This window comes from Leucopleurus acutus (assembly GCF_964270905.1).
Source record: "Leucopleurus acutus genome assembly, chromosome: 2".
NCBI classification, from domain to species: Eukaryota; Metazoa; Chordata; class Mammalia; order Artiodactyla; family Delphinidae; genus Leucopleurus; species Leucopleurus acutus.
In genome coordinates this window covers 110,584,972-110,600,242 of record NC_139143.1, presented here as the reverse complement: position 1 = coordinate 110,600,242, position 15,271 = coordinate 110,584,972, and the positions used below count along the sequence as shown (strand labels likewise).

Below are 15,271 nucleotides of genomic sequence, written 5' to 3'. Positions count from 1 at the left end.
TTTAGTCAAGACTAAGAATGTCTGTAAACGAACAAAAACGATGGGGAAGAGAGGAACTAAAAGGGGTTATACTCTATCTCTAGTCGAGATTACGGTAAGCAATGTACTACTTTTATTACATATACTTCACTACTTTTCATATTTCAAACTGAAGGAGACATTACAATTGAAAAAAATGTTAACATAAAGTTAATCCAAGCTTTCACAGAATTGAACTATGATAATGAGAAAGTTTGGAGGTTATACACTTTCCGAGATCATCCACATTACTTTCTCATGTCCCAAAATGAACATCCTCTAGTTGGTGGTAACATAAAATGTAGTTACTAACAAATTGCAACTGGAAATTTAATTAAATGAGATAATAATATGGAAAGCACTTAGCACAACGCTTGGTTGATCATGAAGACTCAATAACTGTTAGCCATTATCACTAGCGTGCTTTACTGTGGGAGACTGTTAACATACGTAAGTAATGAACAAAATGTGACTTCACTACAGTATATCTGTAAATTGTGAGCAAGAAATATAGGACTGGAAACAATTCCAGAAACTTAACTGACTTCATGGAAGCCTACTAAATGGCTTCCAAGTGAAGTTTGAACTGTGCAAACAGACTGTTGAGCAAAATATTTGTGAAACTCTCCTAATTCTCTGCATCTCTTCCAACTCCAAACCATCAACATAAAAAAAGCATTTTATCCACTTCGCAAAGAACTTTGTAGTAAAGAGAAAATCACTGTGCCAAACTACTTTCTCTATATATTCTGAATTCTAAGTAATATGTGTATTAGAAATGTGAACACTAACTTCTGGTACCCTGGAATGTGGCTTTTCCAAGACTTCAGGAGCCTGTGTTAATCAAATGTTCTTGCCCCATGTTCCTCCTCCCCAAATGTATCCTTACAGAAGTATTTTCATTTTAGGCACATGGCTGCCTAACTGAAGAGTAAAACAAACCCAAATATCTGTACTTAATAGTTCCCTATCTTACTATTTCTACCTCAGGAAAAACCGCCATATATTTCTGAAATCTGCTATTTCAACAAATTTCTGATTGGTAATAATCTATTGATACCTAGAGATGTTTTTTAAAAATCAGGAAAATTCATTCTGGAGGTCTTTCATTATGTTTTTTAAATGCACGTTTCACAAAAACAGAATGGGGCATGTTAAAAAGTTTTATCAATAATATGCAAATAACTAATTTCTAAAGAAAGGCGTGCAACGCACATACACTTCATTCCTGGGCAGTTAGAATTCAGCACGTTTAAAGAAGATGAAGCTGCCCAACCTCCCACACCTCCAGAATGTCCAGCATTCCTGACAGGCAGGGCTCTCCAAAACTCCCCAATGCCAAAGACCACGTTCCCCATCCCAGAATTTAAATACAGAATGGGAACATGGAGCAACCAAAAAGGGCTGCAGGCACTGATAGCGATGGACAAGAGATACCGTCTCGGAGACACCTGGAGAAAGGGGAAGGGGCGCTCAGCTCCCGCCTTTAGCAACTAACAGTCCTCCTCTCCGAAGAGGCATCAGGCCAATACTTTATTGAGGAAGAGAGTCAAAAAAGATGAATATGGAGACACAAGTCTCGTGAACCACTAGCGCTCCAGCTTGAAACGTCTCAGACTTGGGCTCACCCGTCAAAAAAAAAAAAAAAAAAAGTCAAGCCCCAAACACGCCCACAACGGAATTGGCGAAAAAACATTGAGGCTCAAGAGGCCTCGGAACGAAACACCCCTCCCTCAGCTCAAAAGACAGGGACGAGAACAATGCACCACGGAAATCCTAAGATATCTCGGGACAGAGACCCAGATGAATTGAGGGCTGCTGTCAGGGCAGGGGGGGTGGGACAGGATCCGATCGGACTCTGTAGCGGTAGGGAGCACAGATTCTGGAGCAAAACTGTCCGACTTTAAATCACACTATGCCAATTACGAGTCTGTGTGTTCCGGCAGGTTTCCCCCGTGTGAAAAATTAAATAATCGTGGAACTCTCGTGAAGTTAAAACGTGTAGCGCTCTTAGAAAACTGTACGCCGAACGTGGGACGTGCTATGTGTTTGCTTTTATTATCTTCATCATCTGCTCAGGGCCACAGCTCGCGCCCTCCCCGCTCCTCCGCTCCTGCCGCGCCCGCCGCGCCCCACGTCCGGTCGGACCCCTCCCGGAGGACCAGGAGTCTCGGGGACACCGGCCCGGCCCGCCGGCGCCGGCCCCCAGCGCAGCCCGCAGTCGCCTCCACTCCGGGCCGCCGCCTGGGCCGCCCGGACCCCGGACGGCAACTCGCGGGTGACCCAAGGCCCCTGCCGCCGCCGCCGCCGCAGCAGCAAGCGCCACCATCCTCCACTCACCGCGGCGCTCCATCCCGCGTTCCGGACGCGGACGCCCGCCCGACACTCACGGCCGCCGCCGCCGCCGCCGCCGCCGCCGCCTCCGCCGCCGAGGGCTGGAGCTCGCCGCTCCCATCCCCCACGGCCCGCGGACGCCCGGCCGAGCCGCCGCCGCCGCCGCCGCCGCCTCCCCTGCAGCTACAGCCACTACCACGCCAACCCCGGCCGCCCCGCCCACGGCCTCGCACCTCCCGCCCGGCCGCGACCCGCCCCCTGGGGCCCAGCCCATTGGCCCGCGCGCCCGGGGGGCGGGGACGGGCGCCTGCGGCAGGTGGGGCCGGCCACTGGCTCTCGCGCGCCCGGCGCAGGCTGTCAGCTTCGCCTCGGCCCGCAAACTGTCCCGAGCCTTGCAGGACGTGTCAGCCGCCCCGTGCGGCTTGCGGCAGGACAGGCGGAGGAACCTTAGGAACAGGTCACCTGATGACTTCATCTGGCAAATCGGAATTTCTTGGATGAGCAATCTACATTTTTTATGAGGTACTTCTTTTGACCACCTCGTTCCTCTCTCTCCAACTCAAGAAAACAAAAACAAGACCCCACACAGGTAAAGTGTAACACAGGCCTGGCTCCTTTCCGGAAGAATAAACTTCCTCAAAACCAGCCAACTACTCTGCCCTCTGTACAGGGTCATATTTTCCACTTAGACCTATATTACATTACTTCAACTGCACTCTCAAACTCGCTCAGAATGAGAAATATGTCTGAGAAAGATGGAATAATTAAAGAAAGCAGCAGGGGCTGAAAGCTTCTACATCATTCTACTCATGAGAACAAGCCTCGTCATTAGTTATCTCAGTTCTGGAACATTCAGAAAGAACTGATGGAGAAACAGAGGGCACATGGGCAGGGTGGCTGGCGGCAGTGGTGGAGGCAGAGAAAAATATTATCGCATGTGGGAGAAAGCAGAAAAAGACACGGGAGAGTGTGAGGAGAAGTAGGACGAAAGCGGGGCTGCAGACATAGGGAGAGAGAGGGGCAAAACCAAGGAAGGCAGAGACAGGTGGAGGCAGAAAGAGAAAATATTGAGAAATAAAAGAGAAAGGAGAGACTGCCTACTTACAGGGACAAAACGGAAGTGAGCATGAGAGAGCCAACAAGTGAAGTAGTGAGACAGGCAGAAAACACTCATTGGCAAAGAGAAGAGGAACATCTCTCATATCTTTGAATCCTTATACTAAAAACAACGCTGGGGAAACAGAGCAAATTTGGCCCTTCAGGTGCTACTTGGAAAAGATAAATATGAAAATGCTCAGCGTCTTGGATATTTTAGCTCCACACTGGAATTGTCCGACTCAGCTTACACAAATTTACCCCTTGAAACCCCAAACACAACAGTACCAAGGACATGCCACAGGCACTAAGGAAACCTCAAAACCAAACTCTCCTTCTAACCACACATAAAAAGAACAATGCACCATGGACTCTCACCATGGAAAATGATGATGCCCTGCACTGAAACAAACTGAGAGGTCAGGGGTCCCAGGGCAAAAGGGGGCTGGAGCATCCCAACCCTTATTAAATCATAAGGAAGATTTGGGGAAGAAATGTAAGGCAGTCACTCAATCTCAAACACCCCTTTATATCTATTTTTAAATACCTGTATATTAATTATTTTTTACTTTCTTACTCCATTATCACCATTTCCTTAATAAAGAGAATTGTTTTCCTTATTAAAGTTGAACAATGTCTCGCACAAGATCCTCATGGGGAGAAAGGGTATGTGAGGTAGAAGTGGTGGTGTGACAGAGACAGAAAGGAGCACATGGGAGGGAAGGAGAGGAAAAAGCCGTGAGAGATGTGAGAAGGTGAGAAACAATTGTGGAGAAGAGAGAAAGAAGACCAAGAAAGATGCAGAGACAAAAGGAGGCAGAGAAAGAGAAAATAAGATGCATACAGAATAAGGAAAAGAGACAGAAATGATAGAGAGAGAGAGAAATAGGGAGACTACCCATGGACAGAAAAAGGGGAGACGGACACCTTTCACACCCAAACAATTCTGGACAAATAAACCCAATTAGGGCCCTAGGTTGTTACTTGGAAAGGATAAATATGAGAACCTCAGGCTCCTTGATTACCTGGGCTCTACTATCATTTTGCAGATAGTAGAGCTATCTTAATTTCTATTTATTGTAATTTCTTTTATCTTTGCTTAATTTTTAAAAACTTTAAACATAACTGTGCCAGATCAAAAGCACTAAAAATGCTGGGGACACCTAACAACCAAATGTTCCTTCAAATCCTAATGGAGGAGAATGATGCACCATGGACACTCACCATGGAAGCCACTGATGACTAAACTGAAGGACACCAATGGGGGAGAGAAGAAAGGATTCTGAAGGCCATGGAAGGTAGAGGCAGGGTAACCCTCAGGGAACTCAAGGGAGGAAAGTCTGCCCCTTGGATCCGCTCTGGGTTAATCTCAAGACCCTTCCCACCAGATCTACCTCTAAACGATCTCAAAACAACCAATAATTCTGCATAGAACCAACACAGAGTGAATCGTCAACGAATATTAGACCATTAAATTATAAGTACGGTTATCTGAGGAAAATTTTGAGAAGTCTCTCAATCCCAGTCCTCCTCTTATAGCTTTTAAAAAAAATAGATTAATTATCTGTCATCCTTTCTACTCTTTTTCCTTAGTAAGGAGGAATACAATATTTGGAAACATTAGCAAAAATGGTAGTTCACTTTTAAATTAAAAGGGTTGTTTTATTAATTCCCCCTAACTTGCATTTTGTTTAAAGAAATTTTATGTCACACAAGTAAGTTTCAAGTATGAAAAGTACACTATTGAAACAATACCTTTTTGCAACTCCAAAATTCTTGGTTTATAATTAAATTATAAAGGGTTAAAAAAAATTAAAACCATCTGTATATCTATTGTAGAAGTCCAACATCTTAAAATTGTGTTTTTACCATTTTACGTTATTATTGTCTCTAGTATTTTTCCCTTCTAAAACAGAAATCACATCCTCTGTGATATTGCTCTTCTGTCATTCTATGAAGCCTCAACTTGCATACTGTTAAAATCTTTTTCATGTGTTCTATTCAGTGTTAACATAGGTAGTATTGCTATTTTTGCCGGGTAAGGATCTTCATATTCCTGAAGTTGATTCTGTAGTTCAGGTAGCCTACTTTTCATAACAGAATATGGTTCTAAAAACATTTTACAATGTCTGGAGACATCTTTGATTGTCACAACTGGAAAGGAGTTGTACTGACATCTAGTGAATAGAGCCAGGGATGCTGCCAAACATCCTACCTGCACAAGAGAGCATGCCTGAGCCCTCCTACCTCTACCTCTAAGAAAGAATTACCCATCCCCAAATGGCCAATAGTGTCAAGGTCGAGAAACTTTGCTCTAGACCCAATTACCACTTTATAAGCAATATAGAAGACAAGGGAGTATATTAAATTACATCACAGGATGCACTCAGTAAAATCTAGACTGTGGGTCATTTTATAGAGCAAACAACAGTTTCTTAAACAAATAAATTGCAAGGAAAACGATGAAAAGAAAATCTCCAGATTTTAAAAAAAAAGTCTTAAAATTTCAAATACATCAAGTGCAGGAATAAATGAGATCAGACTTGCCCTTCCACTATACTGTTTTCAGACATTAGACTACAAACAGCACAGGACTGTGATCCTGGAGAGATGGGATCACAAACAAATGAGGTGATCCCTACAGTCACCCCAACTTTCTGCCTGGAGACACACTCTAGACCACGGCATGCAAGGAGGAAGCCAAACAGAGTGTGGTACTCTTGCTAGGTTGAGGAGAAAGGGATCATAGTTCAGGGAGACTGGGACAGCTGGAATCTGTAGGGCAGAGTACCAGATAGGAAGAAGGTAGGCAGAAGAAGAGCTCCAGAAATTTGCATAGGCAACTCTTTAAGTTTCTTGCTGAATACAAAGCTATATATGTATAGGGTGAATCCCCACAGGATAGACAAAGAATTTCCAGGGACCTGTAGCTGAACAATTCCCAGGGCTTTCGCAGGTCTGGGAGACCTCTGAGTGTTCATCAGCCAGAGTAGAGAGACCTGTTGAATACTCAAGGAGAGATCCCAGAAGGACATGTGTTAGTAGTACATCTAACCCAGCCCTACTAAAATAGTATTCTAGACTCACCCCAACAAATCTTCAAAACAAGCGTCATTTTGTAAATTTCTTTAAAAAAAAACCTGATATTTAAAACAAAAGTAATAACAATGTGTGTGGCATTTACAACATATGCTGGATAGCAAAAAGTATCACAATAGCAAAAATTAAGGGAGGAGGGAAATCAAAGTAAGGTTCTTACATTATATGTGAAATAGCATAATATTATTTGAAGGTATATTATAGTAAGTTAAAAATGTATATTAAAATCTTCAGAGGTACAGTTAATAAGCCAACAGTGGACATAAATGGAATTTTTAAAAATTAATCCAAAAAAAGGCAGGACAGAAAAAAAAGAAACAAAGAACAGATGAGAAAAATTAAAGACAAACAACAAGATTATAGGCTTAAACCCAATCATATCAATAATTACATTAGATATAAATACTCTAAACACCCCTATAAAAAAGCAGAGATTGTCAAATTGTGTAAAAACTTAAGACTCAACTACATAACTGCCTGTAAGAAACAGACTTGAAATATAAAGACACAGATAGGTTGAAAGTAAAAACACAGAAAAAGATATGCCATGCAAATACTAATCATAAGAAAGCAGAAGTAGCTCTATTATATGAGACAACCCGTTTTACTAAGGATAAAGAGTACCATTTCATAATGATAAAAGAGTCAATTCATCATAAAGACATTATCTTAAAAGTGTATGCACCTAAAAATAGAGCTTCAGAATATACAAGGAAAAACCTGACAGAAATGTGAGGAAAGACAGACAAATCTCAATGATAGTTAAGATTTCAACAATTCTCTTTCATTAACTGATAGAACAAATAAGAGAACAAATAAGAGAACAAACGTATGGACACCAAGGGGGGAAAGCGGGGGTGGGGGAGCTGGCGAGGGATGAATTGGGAGATTGGGATTGACATATATAACTAATATGTATAAAATAGATAACTAGTAAGAACCTGCTGTTTTAAAAATTAAATTAAATTTTTTAAAAAGTGGGTCAAAGAAAAATGTGTAACAAGAAAAAAAAAAGAATAAGAGAAAATCTGTAAGGATATAGAAATTTTAAATAATACTATCAACCAATTTGACCTGATATACATTTATAGAAAATTCTACCCAACAACAGAATACACAGTCTTTTCAAATACACATAAAATATTCACTAAGATAGACCATATGTAGGACCATACAATAAGTCCCAATAAGTTTAAGAGAACTGAAATCATACAGTGTATGTTCTCTGACCCAAACAAAGTTAAATTTGGAATAAATAACAGTAGGATAATTGAGAAATCCCCAAATATTTGGAAATTGTAAAATATATTTTTAACTAATCCATGGGTTAAATTTTCACAAGGCAAATCTGAAAATATTTTAAACTGAATAAAAAAGAAAACACGATATTTCAAAATGGGTAAGTTACACAGTAAAAGCAGTGGTTAGAGAAATATTCAGCTTTAGATGCTTTATTAAAAAGAAAGGAGGGAGACTTCCCTGGTGGTGCAGTGGTTAAGACTCCACCTGCCAATGCAGGGGTCACGGGTTCGAGCCCTGATCCAGGAAGATCCCACATGCCGTGGAGCAACTAAGCCCCTGATCCACGACTGCTGAGCCTGCATGCCTAGAGCCTGTGCTCTGCAACAAGAGGAGCTACCGCAATGACAAGTCCTCACACCGCAACAAAGAGTAGCCCCCGCTCGCTGCAACTAGAGAAAGCCCATGTGCAGCAACAAAGACCCAATGCAACCAAAAAAAAAAAAAAAAGAAACAAAGGAGGGCCTAAAATCAATGATTTAAGCTTCCACTTTAAGAAGCTAGAAAGCAAAGAGCAAATTGAACAGGAAGTAAGTAAAAGGAAGGAAATAATGGTAAGAGTAGAAATCAATGATACAGAAGACAGATAACAGAAAAAAATCAACTAAAAGTTGTTTTTTTTTAAATATCAATTAAATAGATAAATAGCTTGCTGAACTGATCCAAAAGAGAGAAAACACAAATTACTAATATCATGAATGAAATAAGGAACATCAGTACAGACCCTACAGATATTAAAAGGGAAACAAAAGAATGTTATAAACAATTTTGCCAAAAAATTCAACAACGCAGATAAAATGTAAAAATGTCTTAAAAGACACAAATAACCAAATCTAACACAAGAAATAGAAAATCTGGATACCCTTATATGTATTAAAGAAATTGGATTCATAATTTAAAATAGCTCACAAAGAAAACTGCAGACCCAGATGGCCTCGCTAATGAAATCTATTGAACCACATAAAATAGTCCTACAAAAACTCTCAGAAAATAGAGGAGGCAGGAAAACTTCCCAACTCATTTTATGAGGTCAACATTACTCTGATACCAAAAGCTGACAAAGATATTACAAGAAAGCTACAGATCAAATTTCCTAACACAGTATTAGCAGGTCAAACCCAACCATATATAAAAAAGAATAATACATTAGAACCAAGAAAGTCTGTCCCAAGAATCAAGCTTAGTTTAATATTCAATAGAGAAAAACCACGTGATCATCTTAACAGATGCAGAAAAAGCATCTGACAAAATTCTTCAACCTTTCATGATTAAAGCAGTCACCAAAGTAGGAAGAGAAAAGAATTTCTTCAACCTGATAAGAGACAGCTACAAAAATCTACAGCTAACATCATAGTCAGTAATGAAATACTATGTTTTCCCCTTAAGATCAGGATCAATATTGTTACTGAAGGTCTTAGCCAGTACAATAGAACAAGAAATAAGATACACTCAGATTGAAAAGGAGGAAGTGAAACACTTTATTACAAGTTGACACGTTTGTGCATCTCAAAAATCCTAAGGAACCTATAAATAAGGTACTACAACTAATAAATGAATATAGCAAGGCCACAGATTACAAGGTCAATATACCATAATCAATTTTACTTCTACATACTAGCAACAAACAATTGGACAGTGACATTTTAGAAATTAATACCATTTATAATAACATCAAAAAACAAGATATTTTTAGGAATAAATTAGACAAAACATGTGCAAGATCCTAAATTTAAAACTACAAAACACTAATGGCAAGAAATTAAAGAACTGGATAAATCAGTAAGTATGCCATGTTCATGGATTGGAAGACTCAATACTGTTAAGACTTTAATTTCTCTTAAATTGACCTATAGGTTCGAGCAATCCCAAACAAAATTCCTCCTGGCTTTTTTATGGAAATTGATAGGCTGAGTCTAAAATGTATATAAATATGTAAAAAATCTGAACAGCCAAAAAATTTTTGAAAAAAGAACAAACCTGGAAGATTCACAATGCCTGATTTTAAGATTTACTATAGAGCTACAGTAGTCAAGACAGTGTGATATTGGTATAGAGATAGACATAGATCAACAGAATAGAATAGAGTCTAGAAACAGACCCACAAATATAATCAGTTGATTTTCAAAAGCTGCTAAAGTAATTCAATAGGGGAAAAGATGGTCTTTTCAATAAATGGTGCTGAAATAACTTGATAACCATATGAGAAAAAAATGATCTTTGATCCTTACTTCAGAGCATGCCCTAAAATTAATTCAACATGTGTCATAGACCTAAACATATAACCTAAAACTATCAGTCTTTTAAATACTGGAGTTGGAGGAGGCAGCTGCTTGTTTTTATAAATAAAAGTTATGGGGGGACACAGCCACGCCCAACTGTTTATGTACTGTCAATAACTGTTTTTGCCCTACAACAGCAGAGTTGAGTGGTTGAGGTGCTGTAGCCTGTAAGCCTAAAATATTTATGATCTGGTCCTTTAAGAATATGTTTGAAGATCCCCATTCTAAAAGAAAACTTGGGAGAAAATCCAGGGAACAATTTCTCAGACACAAAAATCAAGAACCATAAAAAAAAAAAAAAACTGGTAAACGGGACTTCATCAAAATTTAAAGCTTCTGCTTTTTGAAAGACAACTGTTAAGCCCACAAACTGGGAGAAAATATGTGACAAAGGAATTGTATTCAAATTACATCAAGAACTCCTACAACGCAATAATAGAGTGAATAACACAATAATAAGTAAAAGATCTGAACAGACACTTCAAAAAAGAAGATACACAACTGGGCAATAAGCACATGAAATAGTGCTCAACATCATTAGTATCAGGGAAACACAAATTTAAGCCACAATGAGATATCACTAAATATCTACTGGAATTCTCAATTTTAGCTAGACTGAAATACCAACTTTGGTGTAGGAAGGATTTAGAGCAACTAAAACTCCCACACACTGCTGCTATACACGGTAAACACCACTTTGGAAAATAGCCTGGCAGTTCCTTATACAGTTGAACATACATTTACCATACAGGAATTCTACTCTTTTATATACCCTCCCAAAATGAAAAATACAGTCATCCAAACACTTGTACACAAATGTACGTAGCATTATAGTCAAAAACTGGAAAAAACCCAAATGTCCATCAACAGATAAATGGTTAAACAAATTGTGATATAGCCTTACAATGAAATGCTACTTAACAATAAATATCTATGACCTAGCAAAAACCCATGGGTGAATCTCAAAAACATTATGCCAAATGAAAGTCAGGCACAAAAGAATATATGCTGTATGATTCCTTTTACATGAAATTCTAGAAAAGATGAACCTAATCTTTAGTAACAAAAAGCACGAATGGTTGCCTGATGACGGGGTTGTAGTATGGGAGGTGGAGGGAGTTCCAAATGAGCATTACTTTCTGGAGTAATGGAAATGTTCTGTATCTTGATTACGGGCATTACATGAGTGTATACAATTGTCAAAACTCACTCATAGTGTATAAAAAGCTGTTATCATTTTTTAGTGCTCAATGAATATCAGATAAGTAAATTAAAAGTAAAATTGTAGAAGGTTCTGTTTGAATAATCCCTGAAATTCAACTTCCTCTCTCCCTTAATATTTTTCAAAATATTTTCCATTTTCTTCTTTAGAAAGGAAGACTACGGTATTTGAAAACTTTCTCAGTGACAAATACTGGAACATTTTTTAAGAAAAAGAAAAAAACCTTATCCTAGGGAGGCAATATCATCAAATGGCTCTTTTGCTTATCAGAGTAATGATAAAGGCAAGAAGAAACTGCAAACCCTCCACAAAAATCCTCACCATATCAAAACGTGTTCCTAACCTTCCTTTTAAACCTCCTTGTTTCTTTACACATGAATGTGTCTTTCTGTGTTGTGGCTCATCATCATACTGGAGATGAGGTGGGAAATTAAAAACAAACAAAATAGCCTTCAAAGCAGAATCATGGAAGCTGATCAGTGATATCCTTGTATGTATTAGAGATAACCAGCAATTCTGCCCTGAAGGATCCTTCTGCCTTCTGTGCTTATTAAAATCATTCTCTTAATTAACTTCAATATCACACAAAACATCACTTCTTCCAAGAAGCCTTTTCATTCCCTCCAGTGAAAATAAATCATCCCTTTAACTTTCCCATAGGACATTCAACATACTTTTCTCAGGTAACCCAAGATACTATGCCTTGGGCCCTATTTATTTGGAATTGTCTACTTCTACCCAATAGACTGAAAGGTTCCACAGGACCTTGTCTAACACAGAGTGGGATCACACTAAATTTTCTGAGCGAATGCTGAATGTATCACCAATGGTACAGGAATGAAAATCTTTCCAGGGTACCTTCTGGGCATGAGCTTTGTTCAATGCAGTACTAACCACTGGGACCAACAGCAGTGGTTGTAGAAGCACACATTCCTAGGTCAAGGGCTTTTACAGCTGGGAAGTGAAGGTGCTGATAATTTAGGTGGATGTTCTATTTTAGGGAGGTGGGCAGAGCAGGAATGACCAGCCACCATAGATTTGCAGAACAGTACTTTCTTCATCTCAGCCAAAGTTTTATCTCCTGCCAATCTGGGGACTGAAACATTTTCAACCCAGCTCTATCCTATTTCCCTTCAAAATCACTCTAAAACTTTTCTCAGAATCAGGAGACTAAAGCTATTTGTACCATAAAACTAATGAAGCTTTAGTGTCCAGGTTCCTCACTTGCACAGTTCCTACAATCAGGAAGCATTTCTAACTATGCATTCTTGGCAACTGCCTATAGAAATCTCTGAAGACAGGGATTTAAATCTCCAAGACTCATAATTTGATTTGTAATTTCTTGACTCTTCTAAATATTCACTTTCATATTAATAATTATGAATTCTTTTTCTTGAACAGGAAACTCCCCTCCCTCAAACCGAACAAAGGGGCAAAACTAATTGTCAAAAAAGAAGAGAAAAGGAAAAGGTAAATGTGCAACAAAAAGTTCTTTGGTTATTTTGGCTCCACCGTCATCTTGGAACTTTCCCCTCCTAACAGCTCCTAAAAGATCCACCGTTAGAGATAGATAGAGGATGTCGAAGATCAAACAAAACAAAAAACCAAATACCACCAGTGGGGGTAGTTGGTAAACAAACCTCCCCCTCGTTTCTAAAGAGGAGTGGTGATGAAAAAGCGAGATAGACCCTGGAAATGTCAGAGGGGCTCAAAGACAAGGAGAGTCCCTGGCTACTTTGTTCTGGCCAAAGGAAGTCCGTCCCTCGAGCTGAGGTTTGGAACAGGAGTCCTGGGACAGCCTGGGAAACAAACTCACAGGGATACGCTCTCCTCTCCTCTTAGTAGCTGCAATCCCCCCGCCTGTCAACTTCTATTTCGCAAAGCACAGGGCTTGCCCTAGGACCAGGCTGGGTTAGCGCGCGCGTGCGTGCGTACGTGTGTGTGTGTGTGTGTGTGTGTGTGTGTGTGTGTGTGTGTGTGTGTGTGTGTGTGTGTGTGTGTAGGACGGCTACAGGGGTGTGAGAGAGAGGGTCGCGGTGGTGGGAGAGGGAGGGAGGAGTGTGTGTGTGTGTGTGTGTGTGTGTGTGTGTGTGTGTGTGTGTGTGTGTGTAGGACGGCTACAGGGGTGTGAGAGAGAGGGTCGCGGTGGTGGGAGAGGGAGGGAGGAGTGTGAAGACAGACAGAGATGCACCAGAGTAGGGCACTTGGGTAGAAAGGGGAGTGTTTTTCTACTTTTCATTCCCGACCCCCCAACAAAAATAAATAAATAAACAGCCGGGCCTAGGTGAGACGAAATATGATAAAAGGTAGACAGGGAACATGAGGTGTTTGTTATTTTATCTCAGCCTTTGTATTTGTCAGACTAAAATTTCAGAAAGGGCACCAAACTTCCGAAAAGATCCCAAGTAAAGAAGACAAATGTGAAGACCCGGTTAAGGAAATCAAAAGGGGGGCGGGGAGGAGTAAAGGAGCCCCCGCCCGAACTCCGCTTAAAGGCAGATGAGGGCATGTGGTTAGAAAAGGGAGAAGGGCTACAGACGCTCAGCTGGGACTTGGAAAAGGAGTAAAGTCCGCCTCGAGAGCCTCTCCCCAGCGGCCGGGCGGCGTCGCCTAACTGGGGACAGCGGGGTCCGACGGTCCTTGCAACGCCCGTTCTTGCCCTCCCCGCTCCTCCGCTCCTGCCGCGCCCTCCGCGCCCCTCGTCCAGTCGGACCCCTCCCGGAGGACCAGGAGTCCCGGGGACACCGGCCCGACCCGCCGCCGCCAGCCACCAGCACAGCCCTAAGTTGCCTCCACTCCCTTGCCGCCGCCTGGGCCGCCCGGACCTTGGACGGCGACTCGTGGGTGGCCGCCGCGTGTGACCCCAGCCCCCAGCCGCGGCCGCAGCGAGCGCCGCCACCCTCCACTCACCGCGGCGCTCCATCCCGCGTCCCGGACGCGGATGCCCGCCCGACATTCACGGCCGCCGCCGCCGCCTCCGCCGCCGCCGCCGAGGGCTGGAGCTCGCCGCTCCCATCCCCCACGGCCCGCGGACGCCCGGCCAAACCGCCGCCGCCTCCCCTGCAGCTACAGCCAAGACCACGGCAGCCCCGGCAGCCCCGCCCACGGCCTCGCACCTCCCGCCTGGCCGCGACCCGCCTCCTGGGGCCCAGCCCATTGGCCCGCGCGCCCGGGGGGCGGGGACGGGCTCCTGCGGCAGGTGGGGCCGGCCACTGGCTCTCCAGCGCCCGGCGCAGGCTGCCAGCTTCGCTTCGGCCCGCAAACGGTACGGAGCCTTGTAGAACGTGTTAGCCTCCCCGTGCGGCTTGCGGCAGGACAGGCGGAGGAACCTTAGGGATAAGTCACCTTTTGCACCCTCCAGTAGTGAGCAGGTCCTTGTTGTTTAAGAGGACGTTTCTCAGGTGGACATTTTGAATTCCTTCCAGTCAGGAATTTGGTCCCCAACTTGTTTAGTCCTACCCCTGCCCACACCCTCCTTCTCCCTTTAGGAACAAAAATACATTTTGTCCTTAACTTTAAAACTGCCACACTCTTTTCTGTCTTTGACTGATTGTCATTTTCAGAAAACTAAATTACCCAAAACGTCAACTATTATGTACAGTACCAGGCTCGGGGGAGTTGCTCAATAAATACTAGTCGAATGCATGTCCCCCTAATCATGCTACTTAGTTCTTACCATTAAATGCTCCTTTACTGATGGGACTCACCAACGTTATAGGGAAAATGAACAACAAAAATTAAAGCATTTATCTAGATTTGGATCACACATCATAATGAAAAAAGTACAGCGTTTCTATTGAATAGAGTACATAGTAGTAACACTTAACTCTACCAAGAACACCCTTCCTGTCATCTATGCTGAGACATAGCAGGCACTCTGTAAATATTAGCTGAGTAAATAGGTAAAATTATGGGAAGGGAATTT

General features: G+C 42.0%; 1 protein-coding gene across 2 annotated transcripts in view; it reads right to left on the bottom strand.

Annotated features, from left to right (window-relative positions):
- Positions 1-14,394, bottom strand: part of ARHGAP29 (Rho GTPase activating protein 29) — a 75,763-nt gene extending 61,369 nt beyond the window's left edge. For both annotated transcript variants that reach the window (XM_082832410.1, XM_082832408.1), the window contains exon 1: positions 14,257-14,394. The gene's annotated coding sequence lies outside the window, so the exon portion shown is untranslated. The remainder of the gene's footprint in view (positions 1-14,256) is intronic.
- Positions 14,395-15,271: the final 877 nt, after the last annotated feature.